This window comes from Octopus bimaculoides, chromosome 14 (assembly GCF_046866305.1).
Source record: "Octopus bimaculoides isolate indiv1 chromosome 14, ASM4686630v1, whole genome shotgun sequence".
Classification (NCBI taxonomy): domain Eukaryota; kingdom Metazoa; phylum Mollusca; class Cephalopoda; order Octopoda; family Octopodidae; genus Octopus; species Octopus bimaculoides.
This window is the reverse complement of record NC_142941.1, coordinates 21143758-21167086: the sequence shown is the minus strand read 5'-3', so window position 1 is coordinate 21167086 and position 23329 is coordinate 21143758. Positions and strand designations below refer to the sequence as shown.

The window sequence follows — 23329 nt, the reverse complement described above, 5'->3', positions numbered from 1 at the left end:
ACTTGAGGTACTATGCAGTGGGACTGAACCTGGAGCCAAGTGATTGGGAAGTAAACTTCATACCACACAGCCATGCCTGTGCATATGTTTCTGACTGAGATGTAATATTCTGTGAATAATGAATGCAGAAAACTGAGTGAGCTTCAAGAGCTAAAAAGAGCTCTACCAATTTTATTCAATCTCTTGCAATGCATATATTTCACATCTGATCCTGACTCATCTGTGACAGCTAAGGTATCATGTGACTGAAACCATCAATTTAAGCTTTTAATCTGAAATCTCCCAAATGATTCACATATACCTGTACTGCAACAGTAGAGACAAAGAATATGACATACACATGTTATATACCTCTACCAACTGGATAGATATTACCAACCAGAGTACACCTGCAAGACTGCCATATAAAATACAGATGATGTCTTGACACACCACACAGTTTGGAAACTCTTCTACCTTCCAAACTAAATATGGTCCTTTTGATCTTTTGCCCAAAGGACCTTTTGTAAATAGTGCAGAATCCACTTTTCCACTGCTTTCTAAGCAGTGTTTCCACTGAGGAAGCTTCTGTATTTTCTGCCTGATTTGTATCCAACTCCACATTTTACACACTTATCCAAATTTCTCAGAAACATTTCTTTTTTCCAAACTACATATATTGGCATTATTTACATTATCTACATTTGACGGATATTCGTCCTCATCTTGTTTGTTGTTAACACAACAAACAAGATGAGTTCGATTCACGGCAGCGACCTGATTAATAATAATAATAATAATAATAATAATAATAATAATAATAATATAATAATAATAATAATAGTAACATCGATAGCAATGAGAACCCAGGTTCGAAATTTCCCCAAGACACCTGACAAAGGCTGGAGGGTATATCAGCCGAAACGTTGTGTTAACAACAAACAAGATGAGGATGAATATCCGTCAAATGTAGATAATGTAAATAATGTAAATAATTCCTCATCTCTTAAATATAGAACTGTACATATATTGGGTCATCCCATAAATAATACGCTTTTTCAGTTGTATGAACTAAAAGTTGGAGGGAGATGGGATAAACTACCTGCATCAACTTGCTATAAAAGCAGGTAGTAATTTTTACCTTGTCCTTATTCTTAGTGCAGGTTTTGAAGAGTGCAGTTCGATTTTAACAGTTATTTTTCCAAAGCTATAATAGAAATAACAAAGGAGCATATTTGGTATATTTTGGTTTATGAGTTCAATAAAAATAACAACACAACGTAAAGTGTGAGGAATATTAATGCAGTATATGTGGATCGGACAATAATCGTAAGCCAGTGTCAACAGTGGTTCTAGAAATTCCGAGCTGGAAACTAGAGCCTAGAAGACGAGCCTTGTTCTGGAAGATCTGTAGAGCTTGATGAGGATGTCCAGCAAACCCTGGTGGAACAGAATCTCATCATAACTGTTGAGGAACTAGCAGAGAAGCTTGGATTTGGTCATTCAACCATTCATCAACACCTGCGTGCCATTGGAAAAGTCAGCAAATTGGGTCAATGGGTTCCTCTCAAACTTTCTGGGTCTAATCGTGTGCAGAGAGTGAATGTGTGCTCTTCTTTGCTGTCATGTCTCACGAATGAACCTTTTTTGAACTGAATAGTGACTGGTGATAAGAAATGGGTTCTCTATAAAAATGTCAAGCGCCAAAGATAGTGGGTAGGGAAAAGAGAAACACCAGCATCCCAGGCTAAAGAAGGTTTTTATCCATGTAAGGTGTTGTTATCTTTTTGGTGGGATATGAAAGGTTTAGCCCACTTTGAACTTTGAAACTCAAACCAAACAATAACAAAGTGGCTTAAGTCAGTGCTAGAAGAAAAACGACCACCTTTGGTTTCAAGACAAAAGATGTTTTTCCATCAGGATAATGCTTGGCCACATACAGTGAGGATGACATTCCTAAGGCTAGAGTAGTTTGAATGGGAAATGATGTCCCACCTACCATATTCAGTGAACATTATCCTATCTAATTATCCGCAGTCTTCAAAATCATTTGGACGGAAAAAATATGAATTCTGTAGATGAGGTCAGAGCAGTACTGGAGAAGCATTTTTTGTCATGGACAAGTGAATTTTGGAAGAGGGGCCTGGCAAGTCTACCAGACAAGTGGAAGAGCATTGTAAAAAATGAAGGAGAGTATATTTTAGATTAAAAAAACTTTGTTTATCTTAATTTTGAAAAATAAAAGAAGTATAAAAAAACTGCATTATTTATGAGGTGACCTAATACTTACACCAAGTGTGAAAACATAACTTGGTCAGTTCAGTCCAACAAGATCCTAGGCTATTTCATAACACCTACACTGTACATCTCAGAACTAGTCTCTATTCTTGTCAGACTCTTTGATATATTTCTCTCTCTACAGAGATCTATTCCAATAATAAATGAGAAGCTCCAAAATTGTTTCATCAAACTTCACTTGCCAACTATCAACCCATTTAGGACACAACATGTATATTATTTGTAACAGATACACACATCTTATAATACTACTCATGGTTCAATAACCCACTGTAAACAGAAATGACACTATTTCATTCCAGCCATGACATCTAAAAGTGATGAGAATTATTTTTATCAGACATCTTTTTATTCTTCCCTCAAAGGTCACTAATATGGCCCTCATTTCCCTATTCCTCCTCAATGACCACTAATATGGTTCCTGTAAAGTCAAATCTACTGAGATTTATGCTTTTATGTTACTCACCAGTTGTCCCTTCCCTGGAAAAAATTGCTGAGAAGAATATTATCAACAAAGCATTTGACTGTTTTTGGCATGAGCATCTCTGGCTAAGTTACCTCATCTTTTAGGCCAAAAGCTTCCTGTCAGATTAAGTTATCACATTATGTTCTAGTGGGACTTTCCCCATCTTATTATCTCAAATGTTTCCAAGGTTTGGTTACATCTTGCACTCTTTTGTTTCTCTAAATCAATGGCATACTTTCTATCACCTTGAACAACAGCCAATTCTAAGCAAATGATACCTCTCTTTCTTAGCCCAGACTTTCTGCACCCAGGTATCATCTACAAACAACCTAAATATCTCACATTAAATTTGCCCTGTCTTATGGACACATATTATTGGAACCTTCTCCAAATGGGAAAGTATCAATCTTCTTGCCTTCAATCACTGACGATCTTATTGGCAATCTCTCATTTATAGTAGAGCAAAAACTGCATCCTAAGGATTAGCTTTTCTCTTCAAAGCCAGGAACATTTGCTGACTATCTTTAATGCTCAAGATGCAGCTATTACACATACAAACCTCTTAGATCACAGCTAAAAGGAAGCCAACAAAGTAGTAAGGAGTCACTTGTCAAGACACTTCCTGCCTTTTCTATCACTTTTACAATAGCTTCTGCTCCTTAGAGACAGCTACTTTCAAACAAGCTCATCCAATACACTCATCTCTCATACTGTCCACTCTCCAACCCACCAATATTCTCTCTATTTCCTCCCTAAAGCATCAACCCACTGAAATTCCCTTCCATACACTTTTTTCTGCAGTTGTCAACTTACAGTTGTTCAGACTGAACATCTCATGTTCAAAATCCACTACTTTCAGAGAGTCTTAGGTTAGACTAAACTATAAAAACTATAAAAATGTCTGTCACCCAAGGCCATCTCCTCCATACTAATGGAAGGAGACACTTTGTATCCCTTTATGAGTAGGTATCGCTACTTATACAGTGTTAGAGCATTATGAGAGAACTCATGAAAAGGAATCATAGATTGCCAAGCTAAATGACTCACTTTGCACATCCATCACAGTGGTTGCACCCACTAATGTTGATATCACATCATCTCAAAACACTAAAACAACAAAACAAAATGTCTTAACAAAAATAGCAAATGTAATATCCAAAGACAACCTCTACCCAATACTCAAAGACAACCTCTACCCAACCTGACCACCCCAACTGAAAAAAAATACAGTAGTTTATTGTTGAAGAGCAAGTACTTAATTTCAGTTTCTATACATGAAATAGATGAAAAATCTACCCTTATGTTACCTGAGATGACTGATATCAGTCATCTTAGGTAACTCCACAGAAAATCTTCAACCCCACCCCTCATCAGTTTCCTGTAGTTAGCAAACTCAAGAGTATAGAATTATGTGTACTGTTCAAATATGCAGTGAAATAGCTGTGACTGGTAGACCAAAACCATATACACTAGATTATCCCACTTCTATTTTGATTGATAGATCAGCTCCTAATCTACTTGTCCAGATACAACAACCATTTTCATCCATCTGGTAAATATTTTGCTTCTTCAGACATAGAATATTGAGACAACCTAGAAAAACATAGAAACAAAACTAAAACGAAGGGCAGAATGCCAATTAACAGATTTCATCTCAGTTTACTTTCGTGATTCAAGTAAAAATAGTGATCTCAGTAAAATTAAACCCAATGAGCTGATTGGAAGTCTAGCAATAGTGGGAAAATTGGTTTCACAGTTAGTTTAGCATCATTAGAATGGTATATAAGCTGTTAAGTTGTACATATTCAGTGCAGAGAAACCAAACCAAGAAAAGAAATGGCAAAATGCCAAAAACCAGCAACAACTGGTAAGAACTTATAACTAACTAAAACATAGAGCTTAATCTTCATGTTTATACAATTTAGCTACACACAAACAGCAGATATACACAAATCATCATTATCATCATCAACTACATAATATATGGTTTAATTTTCATCATCTTGTGAGTTGTCTAGGCCATACATACACAAACACATACTAACATCTGCATGACACTCAAAAGAACAGTTATACTATGGACCATTATGTTTTATATTAATTGCTAGTAGGGACACCATATTTCATTTTGCAACTATAATATACTACCAAGTATATTAAAGGTTTATAAGTTAACTAGCAGCTAAGCCCGGTTTCACCTGGTCTGTTTGGATGATGTGGCTGTGATCGTTTTCGGTTAGGCATAATCTATAACAGCATTTCTCAACCTTATCATTTCAGGTCCACTGTTTTGATTGGAGCCTCCAGCTGCGCACGTACGCACGCACGCATGCACACAAACACACACAAACACACACACACATACACACACACACACACACACACACACACACACACACACACACACACACACACACACACACAGATAGGTAGGCTTGAATGAATGACGAAGTAGATGAATGGTCTCACAAGTGTTAACTTTGCTTTTAAACCTGAGTTCAAATTAGTTGGAATTTGAACTCAAAATGAAACATACTGCTGCAGATAATTTAATCTGCCATTGTACTACAACTTAATGTTATCTTTTAAAAGCGGGATGTCATCGTGTTTAAAATTTAAAGCTGCAATATATTGTTTGAATAGCATTTTCATAGATTTATCCTAAACTCCCATGCTTGTTTTTAGACTTTAAGTTAGCCCTTGCTTCATACATTCTGAGTAATATAAAGCTTTCTTTTTGTAAATCCAAAGTTATTCTAGTGGTCGAAAAAATTGGGAATGTGTATCATATGTGATATATGGATGTCAAGGAAATATGTCTTGTTTATAACATGTGATACACAGGACAGGCAAGGGTTAGGAAAAAATCACAATCTAGAGTTTATAGGAAGGAAAGTAAATATTTATTTTCAATGTAATTTCAAAATGTTCCTTCCTTAATAAACTAATTCAAGGAGTCATTTAATCTTGAAATCAATAGTTGTATTTTAAGTGAAAAAAGAAAAAAGAGAAATCATTCAGAATTAATTTTTAATTCAATAATTATCAGTGAAAATTGCCTTACACCAACCACACATTCTCTTATAATCCTGCACATTCCAATTTTGTATTGTTGTCATTTTCTTGGTAATTGAAGTGTATGAGAAGATTAGTAAACAATATTGAAACAAGCAACATATTATAATGTCTTTGATAGCCTGATATTTAAAAGAGGAAAACATTTCTAGAATTGCTTTTTTTTTTAAGAGCAGGAATGCAGAGAATTTAGCCTAGTTCCATGAGTTGCTTTGTTTATATAAATGTCTTTACCCTTTAATAATAGAGTTGAAATGCATCTTCTCACAGTTTTCTGTTGTCTTTATAAACATATTCCTTTGTCATATGACAATGATTTAATGCATGTCCAGAAAACTGTTGCTGCTGCTGCTGCTATTGTCTACTGAATACATCAAAATGGGTAGAGTACAAAACTGCTGCTTGCTACCCCTTATCAAATACCAATTTCTTAGAACAATATTTTTGTTGCTAATATATTTTCTTGGCAAGCTAAATCAATAATGTAGTCTCAGTTGTCAACCACTTACATCACTAATACTTTAGAGGAAGGTAACATTTAATAACTTTCTATTTCTCTAAAAACTTAAGATTTCCTAACAATTGAACTTTATTTCTCACAGAAGTTTTAAATCAATACATCAATACATTCAAGCCACTTTAACTATAATGAACCCGTTTGGTATCAGCCTGCCTGAGTCCACTGCTAGTTCTGTGATACAAACTTCCTGCTTTAAAATGATCTAAGTTAAAATCTTCCTTCAAGATTTCATGTTAATTTATGTTTCAAACACCAGCTTAACTATGACAAAGCTATTTAACTGAAATCTTCATTATTTTCAAAATTAATTGAAACAAAAGCAGTGTATTTCAACAGAAGGGATAACCTAACAACATCTCAACCAATTGGAAAACTAAAAGATGAAAGCCTGATTTCTGCAGATTTCTAGACACTAGTTTTTCAAGGAATGTCTGCAGTTTTGTGGCATTTATTCTCACAAATCAAATATATTGGTTATGACAGCACAACTAGATAAAATGATCAAGAGTTGAAGACATCTGAAAATGGACCATATCTGTGTCCATTTTCAGACTTTTTTCTTTGCTTTAAGACAGAAAAAGTTACTTATGAGGAAGTCACTGGGATACAAGTAAAATTGAATAGTCGACTTGAAGAATTATAAAAATTGCATTCTAAAATTTCAAAATTTGCTAAATGAATAAATAAAATAAATCAAAGGTTTTAAATTAAATACATAATATTCTTCCATTTAAACAGAACAATTGTATCTGTTTTCTGTTCTCAATACTTATAAGTTTTGGCAAACTGTGACAAATTCCATTTTGCAGCATGAATGGTAACAGTCACTGGCTGTCCATACAAGCTTTGATGCACAAACAGATAAGCTCACATGTATGCAAATAGTCTGACTCACAAATAAACACACTTGAAAATCATTCAAGTTGAATGTATCAACACATACAAATTATTCATGTTTGGACAATTTCAACATACATTGGTATTCATGAATCACCTCTATACTCATCACTTTAATGTGTGCAGTAGGGGTAGTACTTGTTAGTGATTGCATGTGAATCAGTGTGTGTATGCATGTTTGTATGTATGCAGGAATGCATACATACATACATGTTATATATATAATAGGAGATAGCATAACTGTTAACTAATGCTTAGAAATCCATGTAAATCCAGTATATCCAAACTTCCAGTCAAGTATTAAGCATAATTTGTCCTCAAGTTTTTCTTCTGGTATAATACACATTTGAATAATATACAGAGTGTATATCTGAGAGTAGAATAAAACTGGATATTTAGTTAAACTCTTTATAATAGCATCATAAATTATATTACCATGATTATGTAATTTGTGATGTTATAATAAAAAGTTTAACTAAATCTCCTGTTTTATTCTCCTCTATAGATATGTCTTTGATATTATTTACAAAGATGCATGTTTATTATGGACTTCCAGTAACATATGCACAATGATATACAATAACTTCTTTTATACTGTCCCCAGCCAGATTGAAGTGTTCATGACTGGACTGCTATTTATGTGCATGTGCAAACACAAGTAACATCACATTTGAATTTCTACTTGGCAAACACTGCATGTTTCAATATTTCTACACTTTTATTTGCTATGTGTGTGTGCTATAAGCCATTCAAAAATTTGTATTGATTTTTTCTTGCATATTTATTACCATTAATAGTAAGTGCTTCCTTCCTGCTTTCTTACTACTACTAATATTTTGTTTTAAGCCTGTTTCAGTTGCTGACAACGAGTTGTGTTGAAACTTTTTGGGTAGTAGGATTCACACTTATTATTATAGTTTATGTTTCATTGTCTTTTTTCCAGTTAATACTCTTAATTTATCCATCATTGTTTTTTTAATAGTAATTGCATGTTCTATTAACAACTACAACATTTCATCTGTTTTAAATTTTACATTTTCAACTGTTGTATGCTTTGCTGTGTTTTACTAAAAATTTATATTTCATTGCTTTAACAACAGGAAATGTACTTTTAGTATTTTTCTTTTCAACATAAGTAATACTAAGGTTACATTGCTAATAAATATCTACATATTGGCATACTTTGCTTCACTTTTATTTTATATGTAACAATATTTGATTATATAATTTGATTATATAATCGCCTGTTATATATGAACAAACAATACACTGCTTTCATTCAGTTTGCATCAAAAGGGTAACAATAATGTGAATGGGATGAGCTTAATTTTTCACTGCACATAAATGTAGATAGGATAATGCATCAAAGTGTGAGCGTGTGTGTGTGTATGTGCATGCGTGTGTGTGTGTGTGCATGCGTGTGTATCTGTGTGTGTGCATGTATGTGTGTGTGTGTGTATATTAAAATTAATGGGCAGTGTTTGGGCAGTAATTTTCCAATGTTTTGTAAATGCATATGCTTTTAACATAATTGCATTTCACCATATAGCTCTATTTTACATTTTCTACTGTTGACTTTTGAGCTTCCTTCATGTTGCATGTCTTACAAGTGTTCTTCCCACATGCATGCCACATGTATACTTATGCATATACATTATATAATATATGATACAATAATATAAAATGAATGTCTTAAAGATGTCTTAAAGATAGTGTTTTCAAACTAGATGTCTTAAAGATAGTGTTTTCAAACTAGTGTGTGTGTGTGTGTGTGTGTGTGTGTGTGTGTGTGTGTGTGTGTATACACATGAATTGTCACACTTTAAATGCTCAAAACCTAAGCAAATATTCTATTATATTTTTAGAAATGTATTAACTTGGTCCTTACATTAATGCCATGAACTTTTCAAATAATGTATGACTTCATCTTATTTATCTGAGTAGTAATCTAGAGAGAAATGTGAATATTGATGTTAGAGTATACAGCCAGATAGCCAAAAGGTAGACTTCTAAGGTTTCATTAAAAAATCTGAGACCACGGGCAAGTTAGGTTTATTACTAACTGAACATGTGTCATTCTGTTGTTTTCATCTCATTTCTTAATCAAAGAAGCATCTATATGGTTGCTAGACCAACCAGACAAGTTAGCAAGAGAGCTGCTATGTGACAGCTCAACCTGCTACATATAGCAACCAAACCTCCCACACATCACACTCTAATAACTTTTAAAAAACCTTAAAACAAAAGGACAAATCTGAATGATAAAAAAAAACAAGATAATCATAATTGGAATGTCTATGATCATAGGTCTACTGGATTAGAGCTGATCTAGGACTAATTAGGACACATGCTAAACTGTATAAACACTCTCTAACAGCTTGTCTCCACACAATATATAATCTTCATCAGAATTAATATACAGAGAAGCATCATCTTGTATCACTAATTTTAATCAGATGAGTAAGACAAATTGTTTGTAGGCCTCATAGACATCTACCAATACAATAATTGTAAGGAAAATATATACTTAGAAAAGTAATCTACAGGGAGTTAGAAAGAGCACTTGCTGAGGAGAATTTTTCATAGTAACCTTAACTTAGAGCTGCTGATGAACAAAAGTGCATGAAAGCACAATAGAAGTAAGCTGTCTGCAGGGAAGAGGCCCAACAAAAGCTTAACTTTTATCAATATGAGAATATATTACAGGAAGAAAGTTTCTTACATAGATTGGTAATAGTTATCATCATTGGTTACTGTCTTTAATACAACTGCATCACTCCCTCAGTTAACCCTTTCAGTACTATATTTCTGCTCAAATTTACTCCCATTGCTTCAATTAATTTTAAAATTAAGAATTTAGTAAAATAATTTTATCATTATTAAGATGGTGCTTAGAATTTAGATTAGCATGAAATTTTCATGGAAGATTGTAATTCAGATCACTTTATAACAAGATATCTGTGTCCTAGAATCTGGGGTAGTCTCAGGCAGGTTAGTAACAAAAGGGTTAAGTAGAGAAGTCAGCTTGGGTTAGGTGAAGCTGAATTATGTGTCTGACCCTCCACTTACATTCAGGTATGAAATAATGCATATTATAAGTAATAGAGGAAAGGTAGTCAGAACCATTAGGGTATCAAATAAAATGTTAAGTGGCATTTTTTTGGGGTCTTTATGCTCTGAATTTTTATCCCTCCAAGGTCAACTTTGCTTGTTATCCTTCCAGAGTTGATAAAATCAAGTACCAATCAAGTACTGGGTCAATGTAATCAACTTGTTCCCTATCTTCAAAACTACTGGGCACCTTGTATCAAAGTTAAAAAGCATTATAGGTAGCAAAGATGATGATGATAATTATGAAAAATAATAAATTTTATGTGTGAGTGTAAGTGTGCATATAAATAAATAAATATATATATATATATATATATATATATATATATATAATTTTCATCATCTTCGTCATTTAACGTCCATTTTCCATGCTGCCATGGGTTGGATGGTTTGACCAGAGCTGGTAAGACTGCAGGCTGCACCTGGCTCTATTGTCAGTTCTGGCATGGTTTCTATGGCTGGATGCCCTTCCTAATACCAACCACTCCACAGAGTGTACTGAGTACTTTTTATGTGGGACCAGCACTGGTATCAATTCTGCTGTGGCAGACAGGTCTTTTTGAGTACAGCATGGCAATAGATTATATATATGTATATATATATATATATATATATATATATATATATATATATATATAATTAGAATTCTAGGCAATTTTAAATGAAACAAAACTATATGGTTATAAGTTGTTGTTAACTCCAAATCTACCCTTATCAGGTAAACTCAAGACATTCATTCATGACAATAGAGTGTGACCTGAAAAAGATTTGGTGTTTGTGTAGACTCCTTCATTGGTCTAATTATACAGTAAGTTGTGGATAATGTTTAGGCCCTAGTCAGTCCCATTTAAGCAGAATTATATTCAGAGACATTCCATCTTTTGGGTATATATCAGACTATATAGATCAATGTATCTGTATTTTCTGAGATAGCAGGATGTGGTTTAAGGGAATATGGTTGATATTTCTACCAGGTAAAACCACCAAACCATCCTGGGCCTCCCTGGCTGGTTCAGGCAATTACAGGATCAGTTAGTGTGTAGATAAATATTTAACTGATACACAATTTATAAATGATAAAAAAAACTTAATAAAACAAGTTTCTAAGGATACTTTCAATGTCTTGTTATGTAGATCAAATATGTATTTCAATGAAATGAAAGACCTAGAAAAAATATAAAGAAAAAAAATTCCTGTCTTATAGCAGTAAACGTATTATAATTAAACAGTTACTTAGATAACAAAGAAAGTGATGTTCTTAACAACTCCATTTTCTTGTTTAGGTTTGGTGTGGTGCCAGATAATACAAGGCTGCTTTGTAATCAAAGGTCACAGTATTTTTGTTTCATTCCTAAATGCTGGATATTTTTCCAGCATTGCTCATTTATTATTTATCATTTATTATTTTATTATTCCTCCATCCTTTCATCTCCAAATATATTTGGATAGTACCATGGTGTTTTCTAAGCGATGGTGACAGAATGAATTGTTGTATTGGTGTAGATAACTAAAGAATGTGTGATATCTTAGTCCTATGTAGCTAGTCAAGATCTTTCAGGACACTTCTGCACAATACACAAACCCTTTTGTTCTCAGTGGGCAGAATTCTGAACTTATGCAGAAGTCTATAACATGAGCATCTAAACTGGAATGGCAAAACATTCTCTCTCTCTCTCCTTTATTAACAAAATGACCATTATGGGCACAAATTCCCCAAATGTTCAGTAAACCAATGGAGGAATTACTTCGTGACAATCCAAAACCTGCAAATAGTAGTCAAATCTCTCACAACCATCTAAAAACAAACAGCACAATTTACAAAGAACCCAGTATAGAGAGCCTTTAATCACATAATTACTTTATCAGGTATGACATAAAGTTGAAGAATTACATGACATCTGTTCCATAACAACAACGTTAACGATAACAATGTTAGTGTGAGAATAAAATGTTGACAATATGAAAGTATAGATTAATTATTAGACAGTTTGCAACTAATATACACTGAATCACATTGGCATACATTCATCCAGAGAGGCTTATGAACAAACTTTGTATAAAATGCTGGGCTTAATCTGACAAAATATTTTGAAATTTTCACATTTTGTACAAATCTGCTTAAGGTCTTTCCCAACTAACTCATGTAAGTTTCCATGGAAATTAATATCCTATCCAAAATTTAAACCTAAACTAATTTCTCTTGGTAGAGTCACAAACATTACTTCATGCATGACTCACTCAGCTTTCTTCATATCAACTAAAAAAGATGGATTGACAGAGAAGGTAAAAATTTAGCATCCATTCTAAGAATAATTGTAAAATATGTAGCATGGGAATCTAGCCATATATATTTCTTCTCTCATCTAACTTATCCTGTTTTTAACCAGGCTAGAATTTAATCTTAATTAATAAGCTATTTAATGCCCGTTACCTCACCTACTGAACTGTATACCCTCTTGGCTTCACTAGTACCTGAGAACTTAGGTCCAGACACTAATTAGCCTATCATGGTAAGTGCCCTTGGAAGGTGAGCATCTTTCTCTAGATACCTCATAGACACAACCACATTTCCAGCCACCTCAAACTGTCACTATAAAGTTATTCCCTATACCATTATAATGGAGACAATCTCTTATACTCAGCAGGTTTAGACTGATAGCTCACATGGTAATTAAAGCCACTTTGGACATCATAGATATGTGTTTTCACAGAGGTGGTGTAAGAGACCAAATAAACCCAAGAGTATATAGAACAGGTTCTGCATTAATTGTGTGGAGGGTACAGGGACTATACAAACTGAAGTGGAGTCAATCTGTTTGAAAAGCATGAATTCTGAATAAAAACTGATACCAAGTAGAGAGAACACTGGTCAAAAAGTGCCACTGTGAGATCCTATATTAGCTATAACTAACCCTCTCCTCTGCTACATCTTGGAGGCAAGCATTTTTCACAATGGCATAAGGCTACCACTGTGAGCCATTGTGAAGGTGATCCATTTTGAGAGTTGAAGATGAGCACAACAAACAAACTTAGTATAGAAATAGGCCTCTAATTATGTGAAGTAAATGTAAACTCCATGAGTCACAATAAAAACAACCTATCAAGGAGAGCAATAACTCTGAACAAAAAATAAATAAAGAGTAGAGGGAACTCTTTAGTCACATCATAGACTATCTCTTTAGTGTTAGGGAACAAGAAAGTTTATCTAATCTATGTTGTAAAGTATTTGGCACTAAGATTATTCAGGTGTAAAATTCATGTAAAAAAAACAGACAACAAAGATTGACACTTTTCTGTTTTGCTGCATATGTCTGGTGACAAAGGACAGTGACAAATTGAGGCATGCTGTGAAATCTGTCTAACTCATGCTAGCATGGAAAGCAAATATAGAATTAAACAAATCTAATTAGGTTGATTTGTTTGAAGAATGTATATTCAAATAGTACAACTATTATATACATTTCTTCAGAATTTACATTTCAAATTCTCTGTTCTGTCTATATGAAAAGAAATGAGAGTGAGGAAGAAACAAAACTCTCCCAAAATATGAAAATAGGTCTATAAAGAAGCAAGAAGAAAAAGTGGTGGGGGTAGATGTAAAGGATAGTAAGAGATAGAACAGAATGGAATAAAAAGAAGTATTAGAAGAGAGATCCAGAAACATAAACAGACGGTGAAAATAAATCCAGATGTAGAAACCGAAACATGATGAGAAGAGAGATACAGAATGAAAATTATTGAGAGAACAACAAGATACACAGATGGAAAGATAGTTAGTTATATTCTCCTAGTATTGCAGTCAAAAGCTACTTGATACGACTTTTTAGTAAGAGCATTTACTAATGAGGTGTGTAAAACTTCAGAGAGGAATTTTGGATTATCCAAAATATCCTTGGTCATTTCAAAACATTAGAACCCTAATTATAAAACTAAGAAAATAAAAGGCAAGAGCTTAATAATATTTCAGTTAACTATAAAACTGAATAAAACTTAGTGAGACTTGTGATTTTAGTCAGGGAACAATAACATGGAGCTAATGGGATTAACACTTTAGCATTTAAACCAGCCATATCTGGCCCAAATATTCTACTTGATCAAATTGACCAGATCTGGCCTCTCACAGACCAACAATGTCATTCTCAAAATAAACAATCACATTGAAATTTCAGAACTATGAGATAATACATGATTAATTCAAAACAATGTGAATAAATAAGCATTACATTTGGCAGAGTAATCTGAATGCTAATGGGATTAAGCAACTGAGTCAGGTAATATTTTTTAAAGAAAATCATTTAAAACAACATTGCAAGCCGTAACTCTAACAAAAGTCAACTGTGTTGTTTTTCTTTCATTTTGTCTATGTTTTGTTTAGCTACCTATAATAGTGGTTGAAGAGACATTGGGTTTGCATTAGCCTGACTCTGTGCAGAGAAAATATATAAAATATGATGTGTTTATTATGTGCCACATAGAATGTATACACTGAAGAGAAAAAATATCTAACTAAAAAGATTCACAGTAATTTCACAGATAATATGCTACTCTCTAATTTCCTGTGACATATTGAGGCACTAAAGTAAACTTACTTATAGTAAGAGCTAGATATAAAATGAAGGGGGAAAGTTCCTAGTGACCTGAACTAGTTTTTGACTTTTGGAAAGATACAAACATGATTCATATTTCCTCTCTTCTATAATTTTGATTTCATGTATATCCAAAGAAAGTAATAGGAAACAACTCAGACGGTTTACATTCCATTGTAAACTACCTGACATAATATGATAGAAGAATAATAAAGAACATGTACCACTAAGAAGAAACACTATAGTTTCAAGGTTAATAATGTTATCTTCTCATTTCCTATCACAGATTAAGGTACTGAAGCTAATCCTCTGGAGCTTCAACACTAACCAACTATAGAAGTTGAAGCTAAACATCAGCTGCCTTGAAGTCCAGAAGGAACCTGCAAAGGCTTTGTGTACTGTCCCAGTACTAGCTGTCAGGTCCTCCATTTGAGCCCCATGCAGCAATATACCAATCCAGTACTAGGTTCAATTCTTCTCTCTTTCTTTTGAGAAGAAATTGATTATGATCAGACCTGGAAAGGGATGGGCTCCACTGAGTTTAAATGCCAAAGATATGTCATGATAGTGCCCCTACAACTCTATAAGGAGACAAGGGCCTAAAGTAAGGCAAGACACTGTGATGTGGAGGAAAGCTGCAATTGATGAGAATTTCATAAACTTTCAAGGTTACACTGAACTTTGCTCTGGAGTATAAGTATTCTGTATTCTTTAATCCTTTTGTTACCATATTTCTACTGAAATACCTTGCTTTTGTTGTACTTACTTTTAGAAATAATAGAAAATGTAGCAAGATGGTGTTTGGAACATAAATTAATGTGAAAATTTGATGAAAGGTTTCAATTCAGATCAGTTTAAACAGGGAGTCTGTATCATAGAACCAGAGGTAGTCTTAGGCAGTTTGGTATCAAAAGGGTTAACTTTTGAAAACTGGAAGAGACTCCAATATACTGCAATGGCAGTAAATAACACAGACAAAAACACAAACTGACAAGGGAGCCTCTATATAGTTGCTCAACCAGCTCCTTTAAATAAAACTTTACCACCTTAAAAAAAAAAGAAAGAAAAAGCAGACACATTGAACAATGTGGCCCAAGATAGTCATAGCTGGAATGCTTTGATCATAGATCTGATCAATCAAGACTGACCTGATGTTAAACAATGACATAAAATTTAAAAATAAAAACAGTAAAATAAGGGAGAATAACAGATAGATTATAATACAACATCAAATAAACTATAGAATATTAAACATCAGTTAGATTATACAATATTAACCAAATTAAACTCTACATACCAATCAATTGCTTTTATCTTCTAACTTTTAATGCAAAGAACTGAATACCACTAAGTAAAACATTACATTCCAGTGGCAAAGTCTCATTACTATATTTCTTTAGTACCCATCTATGATAGGTTAAGAACCCAAAACAGCATCAACTTTCATTCAGTGGCTGGAAAATTAGAATCAGGTGAAGCAGCAGCAGCAACATCCCAACATCTCGGGAGCAATTTCCTTGTATTCTCTTGTATAAACATAGACATATATACATACATGCGTACACTTATACATACACATGCAAACACACATATACACACTCATACACATGCATTCAAGCACATGAATGCAAATGTGTATTTGTGTCTCTTACAATGTGATGCAATGCATTCAGTGCATAGTTAATGGGGTAGTTGCACTGTTACTTTTCACCAGCTTGTAACCTCTTGCTTACAGATCACTGTTGTTAGTTAACCAATGAGATGAACTGAAAATTAGCCAAATGTGTAAGTCTCTGCAGGCCAAGAAATTCAGATGCCTGCAGAGAAGCATGACATGCACAATTTCTATGATGTAATAAATGTTTCTCTATGGGCCCAGGAATAGTCCCAGTGTATGAGTCAAGTCATCAGATAACACATCCCTACTGAAGTACCAATCAGAAAATGGGTCATCGCAAAGAACATTTCAATCAACTCCTAAAACAGTAAATCCATCCTTCATGGAAAAATTTTGTAAAATGTGTATTATCCATTCCCATGACAAGCAACCAATCTTTATTAAAATTTGTGATGCAATCAAAATAGTGATAAATCTCCTGGACTGGAGAATATTCCAGTAGAGATTTTGAAGGAAGTTGATTTCTTCAACATTAAACTGTTTTGTTCTTCCTCTCAGAAACATGTAGCCAGGAAAATATACGTCAAAACTGGAAAGATGCAAATATCATTACCATCTAAAAAGCAGCGAGCTGGCAAAATCATTAGCACAGTGGGCAAAATGCTTAGCAGCATTTCATCTTACTTTATGTTCTAAGTTCAAATTCTGCCAAGGTTGATTTTTGCTTTTCATCCTCTTGGGGTTGATAAAATAAGTACCAGTTGAGTACTGGGGTTGCTGTCATCAACTTACCCCCACACCCAAAATTGCAGGGCTTCTGCCAAAGTTTGAAGCCAATATTACCACCATTTATAAAATTAAGGGAGATATATGTTGTGCCTTGTCGACACTGTTATGTCCTTCTTTGAACTCACTGTATATGCCACTTTATAACGTGGATTTATAACAAGGTTATAACAATACAAATCAGAAACAACATGTAACAAACAATCTCTCTACTCAACAACTTCTACGACTGTCTTCACAAAGTGCCTGCACACATCACACTGTCTTTTACTGACAGTGCGCATGCGCCTTTAAATAGTTTAGGACAGTTGATTTACTATCCCACAGGGGTGTCAGGATTTCACCACAACATCTCCCCTTTTTTAGTTTGATTTTCATTGGAAGTCAATATTTTTCTTTTATTTATTATCTTTATTACCACCTCTCTCCACCTTTTTTCAATTCCCTGGGAAGAAATTGGAATATTTCTTTTTAGTTTTGGGTCTACTTGCAAGAGTTCTGTTTGCTTTCTTTTCCTAGTCGCAGTACCCGTTGGTTTGATTATTCCTTGAAGTATCAGGATGTCAAAAATGTTATAAAGAAATTCCATTGGCTCTTCATGTCTCATTCTCTCTTCTGTAAACCATTTTTTTAGTTGGTTTAGGTGTCTCTTGTGTTCCCACATATGACCTTTTACCATGTCTGTTATTTTTCTTAAACATTTACTTATTATACCTTCTTCCCAGCTTTTCTTTTCGTTTTTCTATATTTAAAAACAAAACCTTGTCACCAATTTTGAAGTATTTCATCTTATTTTTGGTGTTTCTCTCCAGATTGTCTTTTCTTCTTGGTAGTAATTTGTCAAACACTGACCTGATTTTCTTGGCGAACATTAGTTCAGCTGCCGACAGACCTGATGTGCTGTTGGGGTTAGGTGTTATTTGGTAGACACTGAAGAATTGCATCAATGCAATATCAACTAGTAGTTCATTTCTAGATTTTTTCAGCACCTCTTAAACATGTCTACGAAATGTTTCACTAGTCCATTTGATCTTGGATGGTATGGTGGAGTAGTAATATGCTCCACTGCATGCATTTTGCAAAAGTTATAAAATTTCTTTGACGTGAACTGTGTTCCGTTATCAGATACTGTAGTGTATTTACTATAGTAAATCTGCAGCTTTGTTATTGTTAGTTAAAAACTATCGGTAACAATATTGTAAACGTATTTCTCAAGTTACAGAGATGGGCCCAGAGGTGACCATAATGAGGATGATTATGATATATAGTTGGGTTTATGAGGAGATGTATATATTCATAAGTCATTCTTAATAAATATATCATTTTAATACCAGTTTTTCAGAAAGGTAGTTCTGTTTTTAAAACAATAGTTATTATTTATCTTATAGAGTATCCATTGCAATACTGATGAAAGAACTTACAGGTATATATTGCAGAAATGACTCTGGTCTCAATTACCAAAAGATAAAAATAAACAAATGCAATTGTAAAAGTAGTTTTAAGTTTCACTAAGAAAGCTGTGATACCAATTAGCTTTGGTGTGTTGGGAAGATAAAGTAACCTACAACATGGATAATGGAGAAATAGGAAACACATCAACTGAATTTTCTTCTAAATGATAGCTGTTTTACACTGAAATCATTATAGTATCCATTATGAGATGCATGTACAGTACATTATTTTCCCTTGGTTACAATTGAGTCAGTGGAGAAGTATTTTAACACCAGAGAAGAGATTGAAACCATTAAAGACACAACCATTTGCAACTGAGTAGGATAAGGCTAGTATCATGTAATATATTTTGCAACAAATGATTATGAGGTCAATAAAGACTTTTTACTCCTGAAATGGCAGAGGATCATACAAAATGAAGTTGGATTTTTCAGATCAAAATTTACAGCCAAAAAAGATAAGTCAAATTACACACCAAGACAACTTTGGAAGACCAAATATTCCAAGTGAAGTGCAGCAGAATTTGGAAAGATAGAGACAATGTTTGAATTTTTTATTTGTTTCAGTTATTAGACTGCAGCCATGCAGGGGCGTCACCTTGAAGACATTTTAGTTGAATGAATCAACCCTAGTACTTAATTTTTTTTTTAAAACCTGGTATTTATTCTATCAGCCTCTTTTACCAAACCGCTAAGTTACTGGTATGTAAGCACACCAGCACCAGTTGTCAAGCAGTGATGGGGGACAAACACTTACACAAACACACACACAATGGGCTTCTCTCAGTTTCTATCTACCAAATCCACTCGCAAAGCTTTGGTTGGCTCCTAGGCTATAGTAGAGTCAATGTAATCAACTTACCCCATCCCCCTAAAATTGCTGGCTTTAAACCAAAATTTGGTTTGGAAACATCATTTAAAGGGCAGACAAATGTTATACAGTATTCCCCCCTGCTCTTTACATTCCAGGTTCAAATCCCACAGAGGTCCACTGTGCCTTTCATCCTTCCAGAGTCAATAAAATAAAATATTAGTCAAGTAATGGGGGCCAATGTAATCCACTAACTCCTCTTCTCAAAATTATTGATTTCAAATTTCAGCAAAAGGCCAGCAATTTTGTAAGAAGGTTAAGTTGATTTCATTGACCCCACCCAATGTTCAATTAGTACTTAATTTATTAAACCTGAAAGAATGAAAGGCAAAGTTGGCCTTGGTGGAATTTGAACTTAGAATGTAAAGACGGATGAAATGCTGCTAAGCATTTTGCCCAGCTTGCTAATGATTCTGCTAGCTCACTGCTTTCTCTTTTCAAAAATTATTGTTTTTCTTCCTTTCATTTCTTTCCACATAGATTTCTTATCCCCAGCTCAGTTTATGGACACTCCCTCTCCTCCACTTCACATCTCTCTCAAAAAAACAAAATAGACCCCCTCAAGCAATATTCTTTTATCCTTTTACTAGTTTCAGCTTCTGAGCTATAGTCAAGCTGGAGCATTGCCATTTTTTTTAATAGTTGGTATTTTTTGGAATCAGGAAGTTGGATACAACTGCCCTTATATAAGTATTTCTTATGACATAGGCCCAAATGGGATCTTAAACAGTAGAATCCATGTGTTGTTTGAATGTGCTGTCATCTACTCTGTATATATATATCTTATGTTTTTCAGTGGGATATTAAAAAGCTGTGGTCATTCGAACTACCTCAAGCTATTTCATTATTTGGTCCTGACCAAACAGAGTCAATGGAACCTTTAGCACTATGAAATGGCTCTCGGTTCAAGTATTTGAATAGGTATCAATGCCAAAAATTTGATGCCTGTCCTTCCAAGATTTTTCATACATATCACTGCATATTTTCCTTATTTGCCTCCAAAGAGTAGAACTTTGATATTTTCAAGCACTCCCAGTACACCTATTCTGCAAAGATCTTGGTGGAGTAGCTTAGAACTGCTTTGAGTTCCACTGTCAGTTTGACACTAGTGAACTTCTCAACAACACAGCTACACCTGCACCTATTTTGTGCATGTGTGTGTGTGTGTGTGAAGGAGCATGGCCAAGTGGTTAGAGTGTTGGGCTCATGATTGTAAGATCATGGGTTCAATTGCTTGATTGGGTAGCATATAATGTCATTGTGTCCTCGAGTAAGGCACTTCATTTCATTTGACTCCAGTGTACTCAGTTGAAAATGAGTACTAGCTGCTTTCTCGAGGAGCTCACTCTTGCTCCAGTTGTCATATCCTTGAAATTCCACAGTGTCAAAGATAGGCAGGTTAAAAGGTTGTATGTGTCTGCTTGTGACTACACAGGCACTTAAAAACATAACTAATAAAAGCATTGTACAAGCTACAAAGTTATACTCACTCAACCATATGAGTGAGTGAGTGTGTGTGTGTGTGTGTGTGTGTTTGTACATATGTATATATATATATATATATATATATATATATATATATATATATATATATATATATATATATATATATATATATATATATATATATATATATATATATATATATATATATTATATGTATTTATTTAACATCGCCGATTCCTATGGATCGCATAAATTGTAACTCTTCGAAACATATGTCGGAATAAAAGTATGCAGTTATAATATGCATTTACTCCATTCTTTAAATTTATATATATATATATATATATATATATATATATATATATATATGAGAGAGGTAATCGTGTCAAGAAGATCCAAAGTTGTCAGGTAAAGCTGAGTAAGTGCTATGGACAGACTATAGTTAAACTCCAGGTTCGGTGATTATGTAAATGAAGAGTCCAACGTAGGTCATATATCAGAATGTGTATATATAAAAATATTAACAGAATGAGAAAAAAATCCAAGGCTGTGAAAGATTTCAGAACATTTATAAATAGAAGGTCTTACAGCTGTTTCTGGGATATTTTATATATCCCTTCATCGGAGATGGTGTGAGAAAATGGTGTGATGAAGGGACATATAAAATATCCCAGAAACAGCTGTAAGACCTTCTATTTATAAATGCTCTGAAATCTTTCACACCCTTGGATTTTTATTTCATTCTGTTAATTTATATATATATATATAACTATGTATGTGTGTGTGTGTGTGTGTGTGTCTGTGTCTATACACACACACACACACACACCGATGCTAAAATTTGAGTTCAATATCATGGGTTAATAAAACATCAATGGTAGAGGGCACCTGTTACTTACTATGTGTCCTCTAATTAATGTTAGATTGTCTATGCAATTAAGAATAAAACCTTTTTCAAAGACTCTGTACTATGCAAGTTGCTTGATGTGAACTACTGACCCTTTGGTTAGTCAGCTAGCATTCTCTCAACAAGGATTGTTGTGACAATTATATTTATTCTACTGAATTCAATACAGTTTTATGGAAGTAGGACAGAACAAGAACAGGTGAAAGCAATATCCTATGTCTGACTATGAACATAAAAGCAATAATCCATATCTATTTGTTGTTTGATGACATGACTAACATAAAATTTATACAAAATGTAAGCTACAGTAATAATAGAAATTAAAAACAAGACAAAAAAAAAAATCAAAACAGAAATAAAACCAGCTCAGAATATTTCAAAAGTCAACAATTAATAACTTGATAAAATTTAAGAGTCAAGTAGATCTTCCAAAGTTTTCCTCTGATAACAATTTTACTCGGTTGCAAACAGAAGGAATCTCTATGTGGTGACTCATCCTATGAGAAATAACAGCCAATATTCTCTCAGGTCAAACCCTACCATATTAAAAAAAGAAAACACCAGAAAATGTATCATCGTCAACTCTTGGCTATTACTGACTCAAGTCCTAAGACTCATAGGGATGAGTATCTGGATTCCAAGGTGGCATATAAGTAATCAAGATTACAACCTTCCCTAAAACAATGAAACAGTTTTGGCTGAAATGTCTCTGATCATAGGGCTACTCAATCAAGATTGTCCTGGGGAGGGGGCTAAACATCATGGAAAACAGCTTTGCTTATTCTTAATATCTATACATCTAGTTTTAAGCATCTCTCTCTCTCTCTCTCTCTCTCTCTCTCTCTCTACCCACACACATACATCTTTTATCTTTTACATTATTATATCAATCACTTTTGCTGAACCGCTAAGTTACAGGTACACAAGCACACCAAAACCAGTTGTCAAGCAGTGGTGGAGGACAAATAAACACACACACATCTCACCATCATCATCCTTTAGTGTTTGTTTTCTATGCTGGCAAGTGTTAGACAGTTTGACCAGAACTGGTAAGCTGGAGAGCTGTACCTGGCTCCAGTTTGATTTAACTTGGTTTCTACAGCTGGATGCCCTTCCTAACACCAACCACTCCAAGAGTGTAGGGGGTACCTTTTATGTGTTACTAACATGAGTGCCTTTTTCGAATCACCAGCACTGTCCATATATGATGGGCTTTTTTCAGTTTCCATCTACCAAATCCACTCATAAGGCTTTGGTCAGCCTGAGGCTATAGTAGGAGATGCCCAAAGTACCACACAGCAGAAATGAACTCAGAACC

At 34.0% G+C, this 23329-nt stretch overlaps 1 protein-coding gene across 5 annotated transcripts in view; it reads right to left on the bottom strand.

The window, feature by feature from the left end:
* LOC106876125 (uncharacterized) overlaps positions 1–23329 on the bottom strand; it is a 383532-nt gene that overhangs the window by 296372 nt on the left and 63831 nt on the right. The gene's annotated exons all lie outside the window — the stretch shown is intronic.